The sequence below is a fragment of the Palaemon carinicauda genome, unplaced genomic scaffold (genome assembly GCF_036898095.1).
Source record: "Palaemon carinicauda isolate YSFRI2023 unplaced genomic scaffold, ASM3689809v2 scaffold517, whole genome shotgun sequence".
Taxonomy (NCBI): domain Eukaryota; kingdom Metazoa; phylum Arthropoda; class Malacostraca; order Decapoda; family Palaemonidae; genus Palaemon; species Palaemon carinicauda.
This window is the reverse complement of record NW_027171780.1, coordinates 7501-21852: the sequence shown is the minus strand read 5'-3', so window position 1 is coordinate 21852 and position 14352 is coordinate 7501. Positions and strand designations below refer to the sequence as shown.

The 14352-nt window shown below is 34.9% G+C and overlaps 2 long non-coding RNA genes across 2 annotated transcripts; both read right to left on the bottom strand.

Moving 5' to 3' along the window:
- Positions 1–859: 859 nt before the first annotated feature.
- LOC137637068 (uncharacterized) lies at positions 860–2125 on the bottom strand. The gene is made up of 2 exons (XR_011043367.1): positions 1921–2125; positions 860–1602 (listed from the first exon to the last, which is right to left on the bottom strand). It is a non-coding gene; the product is annotated as an uncharacterized lncRNA (long non-coding RNA).
- Positions 2126–4111: 1986 nt separating this feature from the next.
- Positions 4112–6792, bottom strand: LOC137637070 (uncharacterized). The gene is made up of 3 exons (XR_011043371.1): positions 6622–6792; positions 4888–5037; positions 4112–4542 (listed from the first exon to the last, which is right to left on the bottom strand). It is a non-coding gene; the product is annotated as an uncharacterized lncRNA (long non-coding RNA).
- Positions 6793–14352: the final 7560 nt, after the last annotated feature.

Genomic DNA, 14352 nt, shown 5'->3' with positions numbered 1-14352 from the left:
TTTGGTGATCTATTCTGACGAACTGGCACTTAAGCCTGACACCCTTTAAACTTTACTCTGCTGGAGAAGCTGCCCGGTGCTCAAAAGCTCAAAAGTAGCATTAATTAAACACCACAGTGGCAGGGGGGTGGGCCTTGCGAAGCTGAAGTTTTGGTGATCTATTCTGACGAACTGGCACTTAAGCATGACATCCTTTAAACTTAACTCTGCTGGAGAAGCTGCCCGGTGCTCAAAAGCTCAAAAGTAGCATTAATTAAGGGCACCACAGTGGCAGGGGGTGGGCCTTGCGAAGCTGAAGTGCTGGTGATCTATTCTGATGAATCCTGGAACTGAAGCCAGACACCTTTAACCTTCAAACTTACTGTGCCGTTGAAGCTGCCCAGAGCTTAAAAGCATCACGAATTTAGGGTACCACAGTGGCAGGGGGTGGGCCTTGCGAAGCTCACGTTCTGGTGATCTATTCTGACGAACTGGCACTTAAGCATGACACCCTTTAAACTTTACTCTGCTGGAGAAGCTGCCCGGTGCTCAAAAGCTCAAAAGTAGCATTAATTAAGGGCACCACAGTGGCAGGGGGTGGGCCTTGCGAAGCTGAAGTGCTGGTGATCTATTCTTATGAATCCTGGAACTGAAGCCAGACACCTTTAACCTTCAAACTTACTGTGCCGTTGAAGCTGCCCAGAGCTTAAAAGCATCACGAATTTAGGGCACCACAGTGGCAGGGAGGTAGACCTTGTGAAGCTGACGTTCTGGTGATCTATTCTGATGGACTGGCACTTAAACCTGACACCCTTTAAACTTTACCCTGCCCTTCTGAACATTTGTTGCAGATCCAGTATGCTCCTCTTTCACCATGGAACGATAATCCTTGTACTGGCACTTAAGCCTGACACCCTTTAAACTTTACTCTGCTGGCAGCTTCTCCTTTAAGCTTTACTCTGCTGGAGAAGCTGCCTGGTGCTCAAAAGCTTAAAAGTCGCACGAATTTAGGCCACCACAGTGGCAGGGAGGTAGGCCTTATGAAGCTGACGTTCTGGTGATCTATTCTGATGAACTGGCACTTAAGCCTGACACCCTTTAAACTTTACTCTGCTGGAGAAGCTGCCCGGTGCTCAAAAGCTCAAAGTAGAACGAATTTAGGGCACCACAGTGGCAGGGGGTTGGGCCTTGCTAAGCTGACGTTCTGGTGATCTATTCTGATGAACTGGTACTTAAGCCTGACACCCTTTAAACTTTACTCTGCTGGAGAAGCTGCCCGGTGCTCAAAAGCTCAAAGTAGAACGAATTTAGGGCACCACAGTGGCAGGGGGTTGGGCCTTGCTAAGCTGACGTTCTGGTGATCTAGTCTGATGAATCCTGAAACTGAAGCCAGACACCTTTAACCTTCAAACTTGACTGTGCTGTTGAAGCTGCCAAGAGCTTAAAAGCTCAAAAACATCACTAATTTGGAGTATAAAACGTAACCGAACTATGCAGTAATATTTGACTTTGAAATTCTGGTTTCAGTCACCTGTGGCCAGTAAAGGAAAAAGTAGGGCTAGACATTCAGGAGGTTAGGCCATGGCAAAGTCTTCCTCGCTATACAGCCAAACCGATCAGCTTCTGCAAGAAAAATTAACATTAATGCCAAGTATCAACAGTATAAAACTTCCATTAAAATCTCAAGTTATAAAAACTCAAATGTATAGAATAGGAAGCAAGAGATTACAGTACAAAGTAATAGCTGTACAAAATACATTAAATTCTGCCCAAATTCCATTACCATTCTCAAGTTTTAAAAAGTAAAAACTCAAAGTATGGAACAGGAAGAATTACATTAAATTCACTATACAAATGACAAATTCTCATGTTATGGTCGAAACCGTGGTAAAAACTTATATCTATTAAGTAGCAACCAAACCATGGAGTATCAATACTTACTACGGATTTTGAAAGCCTCCATTAACTTTCAAAAGGACGAGCAAGGCTTCAGTTGTAACGGAATGGCAAGAACTACTCCAATGATAATGGTCCCAAACGTGCAGATTGTAAATTCAGCAAGGCTGTATACCTTTGTATACTTACGGCACCTGAGGGGAACAAAACTTTAATATAAAAATTCTCCCTTTTGTTGGTTATAAAATAAGTTACACTTTTACAAATCATTTACAGAACCTTAAGCGTGGATATCAAAGGTCTTCCAGGAATCCCTATACACTAGCAATTAGAGTAAAAATAAAAATTGATCCCTTTACCCTAGTCATACCAAAGCCAATATATCCATATCAAACAAAGCAGGTACAGTTCATTATTCTAAATATATGTAAGCACCTGATCTTAACTAGCAAGAATGTGAGGCTTAACTGCTAAAAGTAGTATCCTAAGACATAATTCAGCAATCTTCAGGATTTCAAGCCAACTTTTTGGGAGTTAGTTTCTGTTTACTGTATTAAAAAATCCTGCAAGTAGCAAGACTTAAGCCAAGTTTGGCTCGATGCCTAAGTGGTAACATCATTGCTTAGTGCTCGCCAGACTAATCCCGCTCAAATTAGTTTGTTCCTTTGGTCGCTGTAACATCACCATCCATGAGAGCTAAGGAGGGGGACCTATAGTTCAATCTGCCAGAGTCTAGAGCAGCCATTGCCAGACCTTGTCCTAGCTAAGATGGAGAGGGGGCTTGGACCCTGATAATATATACTAAAGTCTCCAGGGCATTGTCCTGCTTTATGGCTATGTCATTTGCTTGCCTCTGCTTGTTCACGAGGAGCCTTTTAAACGTTAAAGTAGATTAGGTAACCTAATGCAAAAATATGTCCCATTAAAGATATACACTGGTTGAAGTTTGTTGTACAAATCTAGCCATATATAATATAAGACTTCACTACTTTCAGAATACAAAGTATATGTAATTTAGGAAATTTTGAATAGAATGGTGACGAAGTGTTAACTGTATCCAAGGTGGTTTTCCTGTAAATTTATATTTTAAATCTGCAATAGGCTGCTACTGCTCTGACAAGAACGTGGGACAACCTGGTAATTACAATGTTAAGGAACTGAAGACTAATTAACCTTTACATAAAGTTGCAGTATTGAAAAGCCAAGTCATTTAAAGTAACTACAATTTTCACATCTGCTAACCACTTGAACAGACCAATAAATCTTTTCATAAAGTTACAGTATTAAAAGACAAGTCATTTATGATGGTTATAGCTGCTAACCACAATTTTCAAGGATATAAAAATATATTTTTACAAAGTTTAAGAATTAAAAGACTAGTAATTTAGATTGGCTACAGAATTGAAATGACAGGTGCAAGCCACTTTCTTTTCTAGCAGTTTTTCCAAACCTTACCACAAGTTATTTAACCAACAACAAATTATTCACCAAATCCTAAAAGCAAACTTAAAAGTTTACAAAAACATTAAAACAAGCCACAGTATTCAACATAAACTACCAAACGCAATATAATTAAGTAGATTCAATATCTTAAAATACATAGTTCAGCACACTAGTAAAAACTTTCACAGTTTCACGAAAACTAATTATTTCACTAATTAACGTAGAAAATAAACTAAATATATTAATACTTACTCTTCACAAAACAAAGGCACAATTTCACAAATTTACGAGATCACCAGAACCACAAGACTAATTTTTCCTCAAAAAATGACTACCGTCATCCGTTCGCCACTGACTAAACAAGGATGACAAAGAAACGAAGCAGACATCCACAATCAGAGCCTTTGTTTTACGGTCATTGGTAAACAGTGGCGCCATCTATTTCTAAGTTGCAGAACTTCGATTCTTCAATGACTAATGACGTGCACTGTTAAAAAACTTGGTTTTACTGTCATTGCTAAACAGTAGAGCCATCTATTTCTAAGTTGTAGAACTACTGTTCGTTAATGACTAATGACGTACTGTACACCGTTAAAAAACTTTGTTTTACTGTCATTGCTAAACAGTGGAGCCATCTATTTCTAAGTTGCAGAACTACTATTCTTTAATGACTAATGATGTGCACTGTTGAAAAAATCACAATTTCAACCGGAAATTTTCCGTCAAAATATACTGTTATCAGACGTATTTCAATAAAACACAAGCGACCGCAATTTTACCCTACTTTGCTATCATCTTTTACTTGTTGGTGACCGAGATATCACTCATTTACGTCAATATATCAGTTTTTAAAACTGTAAATGCCTGGCAACATTTATTCCAGTATTTTTTTACTGCATTTATAGGGCAAAATCTTAAGTGTAACCCTCAAGGAAACCACTAAAGATAGCACATATAAATCTTGTGATACTTACTTTGCAACAGACAGATGAAATCCCTAGCATATATTTCAAAGAATCGCTGTGTTGAAGCTGCCCAGTACTCAGAAGCCCAAAAGCAGCACGAATTTGGAGTATAAAACGTAACCGAACTATTCAGTAATATTTGACTTTGAAATTCTGGTTTCAGTCACCTGTGGCCAGTAAAGGAAAAAGTAAGTCTAGACATTCAGGAGGTTAGGCCATGGCAAAGTCTTCCTCGCTATACAGCCAAACCGATCAGCCTCTGCAAGAAAAATTAATATTAGTGCCAAGTATCAACAGTATAAAACTTCCATTAAAATCTCAAGTTATAAAAACTCAAATGTATGGAATAGGAAGCAAGAGATTACAGTACAAAGTAATAGCTGTACAAATTGCATTAAATTCTGTCCAAATTGCATTAACACAGTTGAGGTAAAAACTCAAAATTCATGCAACAGGAAGCAAGAGATAACAGTATAATATTAGCTGTATAAATTATATTAAATTCTCTGTACTAATGACTAAAATTCTCATGTTATGGTCGAAACCGTGGTAAAAACTTTATATTTAATAGGTAGCAACCAAACCATGGAGTATCAATACTTACTACGGATTTTGAAAGCCTCCATTAACTTTCAAAAGGACGAGCAAGGTTTCAGTTGTAACGGAATGGCAAGAACTGCTCCAATGATAATAGTCCCAAACTTGCAGATTGTAAGTTCAGCAGGGGCTGTATACCTTTGTATATTTACGGCACCTGAGGGGAACAAAATTTAAAGAATATAAAGATTCTCACTTTTGTTAATTATAAAATCAAAGTTTCACTTTAACAAATCATTTACAGAACCTTAAGCGTGGATATCAAAGAAGTCTTACAGGAATCCCTATACACAAGCTATGAGAGTAAACATCAGATTAATCCCTTTACACTAGCCATACCAAAGCCAATATATCCATATCCAACAAAGCAGGTATAGTTCTTTATTCTAAATATATGAAAGCACCTGATCTTGACTAGCAAGAATGCGAGGCTTAACTGCTAATAGTAGTATCATAAGACAACAGAGCAATCCCCATTATTTCAAACAAACTTTCAGGGAGTTAGTTTTTGTTTACTGTATTAAAAAATCCTGCAAGTAGCAAGACTGAGCCAAGTTTGGCTCGTGGCCTAAGTGGTAACATCCTTGCTTGGTGCTCGCCAGACTAATCCCGCTCAAATTAGTTAGTTTTTTAGTCACTGCAACCTCACCATCCATGAGAGCTAAGGAGGGGGACCTATAGTTCAATCTGCCAGAGTCTAGAGCAGCCATTGCCCGACTCTGTCCTAGCTAAGATAGAGAGGGGGCTTGGGCCCTGATAATATATACTCAAATCTCCAGGGCATTGTCCTGTTTTATGGCTATGTCATTTGCTTGCCTCTGATTGTTCATGTGGAGCCTTTTAAACCTATAGTGGACTAAAGTAATAGCAAAAATATGGCCCATTAAAGATCATATACACTGGTTGAAGTTTGTCGTACAAAACTAGCCACAATATATAATTAAGGCTTCGCTGCTTTCAGAATACAAATTATAAGTAATTTAGGAAATATTGAATAGAATGGTGACGAAGTGTTAACTGTATCCAAAGTGGTTTTCCTGTAAAATTATATTTTAAATCTGCAATAGGCTGCTACTGATCTGACAAGAACGTAGGACAACCTGGTAATTTCAATGTTAAGGAACTGAAGACCAATTAACCTATACATAAAATTACAGTATCTAAAGGCCAAGTCATTTAAAGTAACTACAATTTACACATTGCTGCTGACCACTTCAAAAGAACAGACCAATAAATATCTTAAGTTGCAGTAATAAAAGACTAGTCATTTAAAATATCAACACCTGCTAACCACAATTTTCAAGGACACTACATTTTTACCAAGTTGCAGTATTAAAAGACTAGTCATTTAAAATATCTACAGCTGCTAACCACAATTTTCAAGGACAAACTACATATTTTACCAAGTCGCAACTTGGTAATTCAGATTGGCTACAGAATTGAAATGACAGGTGTAAGCCACTTCCTTTTAAAGCAGTTTTTCCAAACATTACCAAAAGTTACATAGCTATGAACAAATTAATCACCAAATCCTAAAAGCAAACTTAAAAGAAGTTTACCAAGACTTTAAATCACGCCACAGTATTCAACATAAACCACCAAACGCAATATAATTAAGTAGATTCAATTTCTTAAAATACATAGTTCAGCACACTAGTAAAAACGTAACATTCACAGTTTCACGAAAACTAATAATTTCACCAATTAACGTAGAAAATAAACTAAATATATTATTACTTACTCTTCACAAAACAAGGACACAATTTCACAAATTTACGAGATCACCAGAACCACAAGACTAACTTTTCCTCAAAAAATGTCTACCGTCTTCCGTTCGCCACTGACAAAACAAGGATGACAAAGAAACGAAGCAGAGATCCACAATCAGAGCATTTGTTTTACTGTCATTGATAAACAGTGGCGCCATCTATTTCTAAGTTGCAGAACTACTATTCTTTAATGACTAATGACGTACACTGTTGAAAAACTTTGTTTTACCGTCATTGTTAAACAGTGGAGCCATCTATTTCTAAGTTGCAGAACTACTATTCTTTAATGACTAATGATGTGCACTGTTGAAAAAATCACAATTTCAACCGGAAATTCTCCGTCAAAATATACTGTTATTAGACGTATTTCAATAAAACACAAGCGACCGCAATTTTACCCTACTTTGCTATCATCTTTTACTTGTTGGTGACCAAGATATCACTCATTTACGTCAATATATCCATTTTCAAAACGGTAAATGCCTGGCAACATTTATTTCAGTATTTTTTTCACCGCATTTAAAGGGCAAATTTTTAAGTGTAACCCTCAAGGAAACCACATAAGATAGCACATATAAATCTCGTGATACTTACTTTGCAATAGACAGATGAAATCCCTAGCATATATTTCAAAGAATCGCTGTATTTTTTGTCTTTCTCGATATTTAGCAAAACAATCACAGGAATTTCAGCATTAATTTGTTTCCAAGTGAAAGCTGACTAATAACAAATAACATTCATTATCTGTATCCTTTACTTACTTACTTACTTTTACGGGTTTATTTCTCGCCCTCCACCAGACACTAAAGGTCTGTTCAGGCGGGCCTTTCTAGGAGATGTTTTGGCTTGAGACTGCTAAGAACAGTTATCCTTATTTAAAAGAAAAAAAAATCAAACCAAACTGAATTAAATGATTGTGTAATAATTAACAAGCTATAGAATTTTACGGAAATGTTAGCATCACTAGAGTATCACTTGCGGTTCGTTGTCTATATAGATGATTTTTCATAACTCTGACCATCCTTTACATTCAGATCTCCCTGGACAATTCTATCCTGTTCGTAATACCATACAGGCAGGTAATTCTAATAGCCAGGCCTTCTCCATCATGAGGCTCAATACTACGCAGTACTCTAGAAGTTTTATTCCAGCTGTTACCAAGTTGTGGAATGATCTTCCTAATCGGGTGGTTGAATCAGTAGAACTTCAAAAGTTCAAAGTTGGAGCAAATGCTTTTTTGTTGACCAGGCGGACATGGGTCTTTTTATAGTTTATTTATGACATATTTGTTTTTGATGTTGTTAATAGTTTATATGTGACATGTCTGTTTTGACGTTGTTACTTTTTTTAGAATGATTTATTGTTAATTTGTTCTCTTCATTTATTTATTTCCTTATTTCCTTTCCTCACTGGGCTATTTTTCCCTGTTGGAGCCCCTGGGCTTATAGCATCTTGCTTTTCCAACTAGGGTTGTAGCTTGGATAGTAATAATAATAATAATAATAATGAAATGTTTGATTAGAATGTCATAAGGTAATGTACTTTGACTCAACGAACCAATATTTATTGGTCAATCTCACTCTGTCTTCGAATTGATCTATTTATGCTGTTATTTACTTTGTAGGTCTGAAGTAACAGATTTGACAAGGCTAGTCATGGTTATAATCTTGCATACTTTGCCCCAACGATTATCATACTGTTAAAAATTTGCCGTAAAAAAACGGTAAAAAATCTGGAATAAATGTTGCCAGGCATTTACCGTTTTAAAAACGGATATATTGACGTAAAAGAGTGATATTACTGTCCCCAACCCGTTAAAAATGATAATAAAGTAGGGTAAAATTACGGTCGCCTGTATTTTACTGAAATACGGCAGAGAACAATATATTAAAATTACGGTCGCCTGTATTTTACTGAAATACGGCTGAGAACAATATATTAAAATTACGGTCGCCTGTATTTTACTGAAATACGGCTGAGAACAATATATTAAAATTGCGGTCGCCTGTTTTTACTGAAATGCGGCTGAGAACAGTATATAAAAATTATGGTGGCCTGTATTTTACTGAAATACGACTGAGAACAATATATTAAAATTACGGTCGCCTGTATTTTACTGAAATACGGCTGAGAACAATATATTAAAATTACGGCCTCCTGTATTTTACTGAAATACGGCTGAGAATAATATATTGAAATTACGGTCGCCTGTATTTTATTGAAATACGGCTGAGGACAGTAGATTTTTACGGAGAATTTCTGATTAAATGTATTTTACTGAAATACGGCTGAGGACAGTAGATTTTTACAGAGAATTTCCGATTAAAATTACATTTTTTTTTTTTTTTTGACGGCGCATTTTTTCAAAAATGTGTTTCTTGTAAAAGAAACAAATGGGTGAAATGTTTTAGAATCGGAATACAGAAAAAGGGAAATGAATTCAACGAATGAAGAACAATTGGTGAAAAAAAAAAAAAAAAAAAAAAAAAAAAAAAAAAAAAAAAAATGGGATTTTTATTCACGGTCCTTCCGCTCAGCTGCTTTTATTAATTTGGCAGTTTGACAATGGCGCTCGTTGGATATTAAAATAAAGGAAATACCATTGAATTTAGTATGGAAATTGATATTGTTTATATTACAATCTCATGCATGAATAATTAGAAAAAATAACGACAGCAATACTTTTAATTAACTGAAAAATATCTATAATGAATCCAAGACAGAGACAATTTTGTTTCCATTATATTTCCTTTACGCAAAAGTTCATTACCTTCGCCAAAAAAGTTGGAAGGAGGTTATGTTTTGGCACCTTAAAGTACTGTATACGTATAAAATACTAATGTAGTGCTTATATCTTATTATAAGTGAGAGAGAGAGAGAGAGAGAGAGAGAGAGAGAGAGAGAGAGAGAGAGAGAGAGAGAGAGAGAGAGAGAGAGAGTTACTTTTTGTAAAATGTCTTACAGGCAGTAAGATAAATGGTGTGAAATTGAGAGAGAGAGAGAGAGAGAGAGAAAGAAGAGAGAGAGAGAGAGAGAGAGAGAGAGAGAGAGAGAGAGAGAGAGAGAGAGAGAGAGAGAGAGAGAGAGAGAGAGAGAGAGTTTATATCTAGTCCAAATAACCCTTCATTCTAAAACACGGACCAGGGTAACAGTGACATGCAATATCATATTGTTTTCTCTTCCCAAGGAAAGAAAAAATGGTGTGAGTGATACGTATCTTATAAGTTCCGTCAGAAAACTGTATATCTTCCCAAGTTACGTCACCTTTGAGATCCCATCTACCAACATCAAATCATAACAGAAAAAAAGCCTTAGATCTCGAAATATACGAGATAAGAAGACGTATCTTCTACAGCATCCCTTTTCTCTTTCGGTCTACAAGAGTCATTTCATCTTGCCTCGGACAGAATTCCAATAAAATTGGTATTTTCATTTTCCTCTCGATACGAAAATGCGTTTTTCATGACGGGTGTCTGGTGTCTTTGCACATTGCTTTTTGGGCGTTTGGAAGAGAATCAGCATAGCGAAGTGACCATCTCCTATCTCGCTCTTAACTTGTGAGTGTGTTTGTTTATATTTATGGTAGACTGTGTTTGTTTATATATATGAATTCATATATGTAAATATATATATATATATATATATATATATATATATATATATATATATATATATATATATATATATATCACATACTATCAGCTTTCACAATTTTTTTAGCGTTTCCAGAAGGCTAAAATCTCTGGCTTCAACACGGCATGCACTGACTCCACAGCCTCTACAATGTTTACAAGGCTTCCAAAAGGCTCAAATCACCAGCAGTACAAGGCTTCCAAAAGGCTCAAATCACCAGCAGTACAAGGCTTCCAAAAGGCTCAAACCACCAGCAGTACAAGGCTTCCAAAAGGCTCAAATCACCAGCAGTACAAGGCTTCCAAAAGGCTCAAATCACCAGCAGTACAAGGCTTCTAAAAGGCTCAAATCACCAGCAGTACAAGGCTTCCAAAAGGCTCAAATCACCAGCAGTACAAGGCTTCCAAAAGGCTCAAATCACCAGCAGTACAAGGCTTCCAAAAGGCTCAAATCACCAGCAGTACAAGGCTTCCAAAAGGCTCAAATCACCAGCAGTACAAGGCTTCCAAAAGGCTCAAATCCGCAGCAGTACAAGGCTTCCAAAAGGCTCAAATCACCAGCAGTACAAGGCTTCCAAAAGGCTCAAATCCGCAGCAGTACAAGGCTTCCAAAAGGCTCAAATCACCAGCAGTACAAGGCTTCCAAAAGGCTCAAATCCCCAGCAGTACAAGGCTTCCAAAAGGCTCAAATCACCAGCAGTACAAGGCTTCCAAAAGGCTCAAATCCCCAGCAGTACAAGGCTTCCAAAAGGCTCAAATCACCAGCAGTACAAGGCTTCCAAAAGGCTCAAATCACCAGCAGTACAAGGCTTCCAAAAAGCTAAAATCACCAGCAGTACAAGGCTTCCAAAAGGCTCAAATCACCAGCAGTACAAGGCTTCCAAAAGGCTCAAATCACCAGCAGTACAAGGCTTCCAAAAGGCTCAAATCACCAGCAGTACAAGGCTTCCAAAAGGCTCAAATCAATAGCAGTTCTTTCCTCAGACACCCTCTACAACGTTTAGAACGCTTAGAGAAGGGTAAAGTCCCTTGTAAGAGAACAAGATAAATCTGCAGTTAAGATTTTAACACTTACAGAAGGGTAAAGTCCCTTGTAAGAGAGCAAGATAAATCTGCAGTTAAGATTTTAACGCTTACAGAAGGGTAAAGTCCCTTGCAAAGAGAGCAGGATAAATCTGCAGTTAAGATTTTAACGCTTACAGAAGGGTAAAGTCCCTTGCAAAGAGAGCAGGATAAATCTGCAGTTAAGATTTTAACGCTTACAGAAGGCTAAAGTCCCTTGCAAAGAGAGCAGGATAAATCTGCAGTTAAGATTTTAACGCTTACAGAAGGGTAAAGTCCCTTGCAAAGAGAGCAGGATAAATCTGCAGTTAAGATTTTAACGCTTACAGAAGGGTAAAGTCCCTTGCAAAGAGAGCAGGATAAAACTGCAGTTAAGATTTTAACGCTTACAGAAGGGTAAAGTCCCTTGCAAAGAGAGCAGGATAAATCTGCAGTTAAGATTTTAACGCTTACAGAAGGGTAAAGTCCCTTGCAAAGAGAGCAGGATAAAACTGCAGTTAAGATTTTAACGCTTATAGAAGGCTAAAGTCCCTTGCAAAGAGAGCAAGATAAATCTGCATTTAAGATTTTAACGCTTACAGAAGGCTAAAGTCCCTTGCAAAGAGAGCAAGATAAATCTGCAGTTAAGATTTTTGAAAATCATACTGTCTGAAAAAAAAAATATTTTCTGTCATAAATATCGTTTGGGGCTTATAGTTATATGTACGAAGAAAAAATGGATTTTCTGTATTATACATCGGGTGAGGCTTATGATTAGTATGTACGAAATATGTAGCCTTTGCGATGCATACTTTCATTCTCATTGTCTTAGTTACTGTACACTTTTTGTTTTCTTGTATTTTTGAGATCTTACACTCTACAAGAAAAAACTACAAGCAAGCATTTTGAGAATCATGCTGGGTAACAAAAATATCCTATACGACGTGTCAGGCTTTTAATATCATATACTTTTTTTTTGTGTTGATACTGTTCTTAAAATATTTTATTTTTCCTTGTCTCCGTTCCTCACTGGGCTATTTTCCCTGTTGGGGCCTCTGGGCTTATAGCATCCTGCTTTTCCAGCTGGGGTTGTAGCTTAGCAAGTAATAATAATAATAATAATAATAATAATAATAATAATAATAATAATAATAATAATAATAATAATAATAATAATACCCTCATCTGATATATTTCTAAGACAGGAATTATTACGTAAGAAATATCATCCAAGGAGGTTTATTTAACCCAGTTCCATTTCACGAACATTAATTCCCATTAAAATGTTTCCTTCACAAAGTGTAATATTCAGGGTCTCATGCTATATAGCAAACGGTTATTACCCGCAAGTGATGATGATGATAATAATAATAATAATAATAATAATAATAATAATAATAATAATAATAATAATAATAATAATAATAATAATAATAATAATAATGGCAATAGACCCTCGTCCATCATACATAAGTCCTTATCTAGAAGAACGTCAAAAAAAAGGGAAAAAAAAAAAAAAAACCTCAAAATCATGAGCATAAATCTACCAAAGTTCTTCAATGTTTCGTGAATAATTTCGTGATCCATCTTGTGAAATCTCTAGTCCTCGTGACATCAATCAAACGAGTTTTTAATACGGAAATCAATCACATAAATCACGGTATAATGGCCTCACGTAAGATTAGTAAATTACATGAACGAGAAATGACACGTAGGAGATAGTCATTGTAGGAGTAATCTAGCTTGTGTCTGTCTGTCTGTCTTATATATATATATATATATATATATATATATATATATATATATATATATATATATATATACTGTATATATATATAATTTATATATATATGTATATGTATATATATACATATATATATGTATATATATATATATATATATATATATATATATATATACTGTATATATATAATTTATATATATATATATATATGTATATGTATATATATACATATATATATATGTATATATATACATATATATATATATATATATATATATATATATATATATATATATATATATATATATATATATATGTATATATACTGTATATATATAATGTAGATATATATACATATTTATACACATATATATATATATATATATATATATATATATATATGTATATATTCATATATATATATATATATATATATATATATATATATATATATATATATATACACACATACATATAAATACATATAACCTCCTTCCAACTTCGTTGGCAACGGTAATAAAGTTTATCATGGTTATCATTGTTCCCTAGAAGCTTGTGCTGCTATACAAAGTCAAGTGGCCGTGTTAACAATCGTTATTATTCAGCCTCACAGAAAAACTCCAGATATACACAGGCTGTAGTTCGTGTAACAATTAAGGAATGAACTACTTGGAACATTGGCTTTTCATGAAGGATGTCTGCCAATTTATTCGGCATATGATTCGAAATGAATTATTGGCGATGAAGTCAATTTCTATATGATGGAGGAAAATGAACTTTATATATATATACAATTTCATATTGGTATTTTATTTTCATTGTACTAATATCAAGTTTGATATATTTATTTTAATAGATTTATAATGAAATGAGTATGAATGATTTTCTTATAATCCAATTATTAATGTTATTATTATTATTATTATTATTATTATTATTATTATTATTATTATTATTATTATTATTATTATTTATTAGAATTAGTATTATTTTCATCATCATCATCATCATCATTATTATTATTATTATTATTATTATTATTATTACTATTATTATCATTACTAATTAAGCTACAACCCTAGTTGAAAAAGCAGGATGCTATAACCCCAAGTGCCCCAAATAGGGAAAAATAGCCCAGTGAAGAAAGGAAACAAGAAAGTAAATAATCTAAAGGATGAAAAATTAAAATGAAATATTTTAAGAACAGTAACACTATTAAGAAAAATCTTTCATATATATAAGCTATAAAGATATATAATCGGAAAGAAATCTGAGCCTACAAAAAC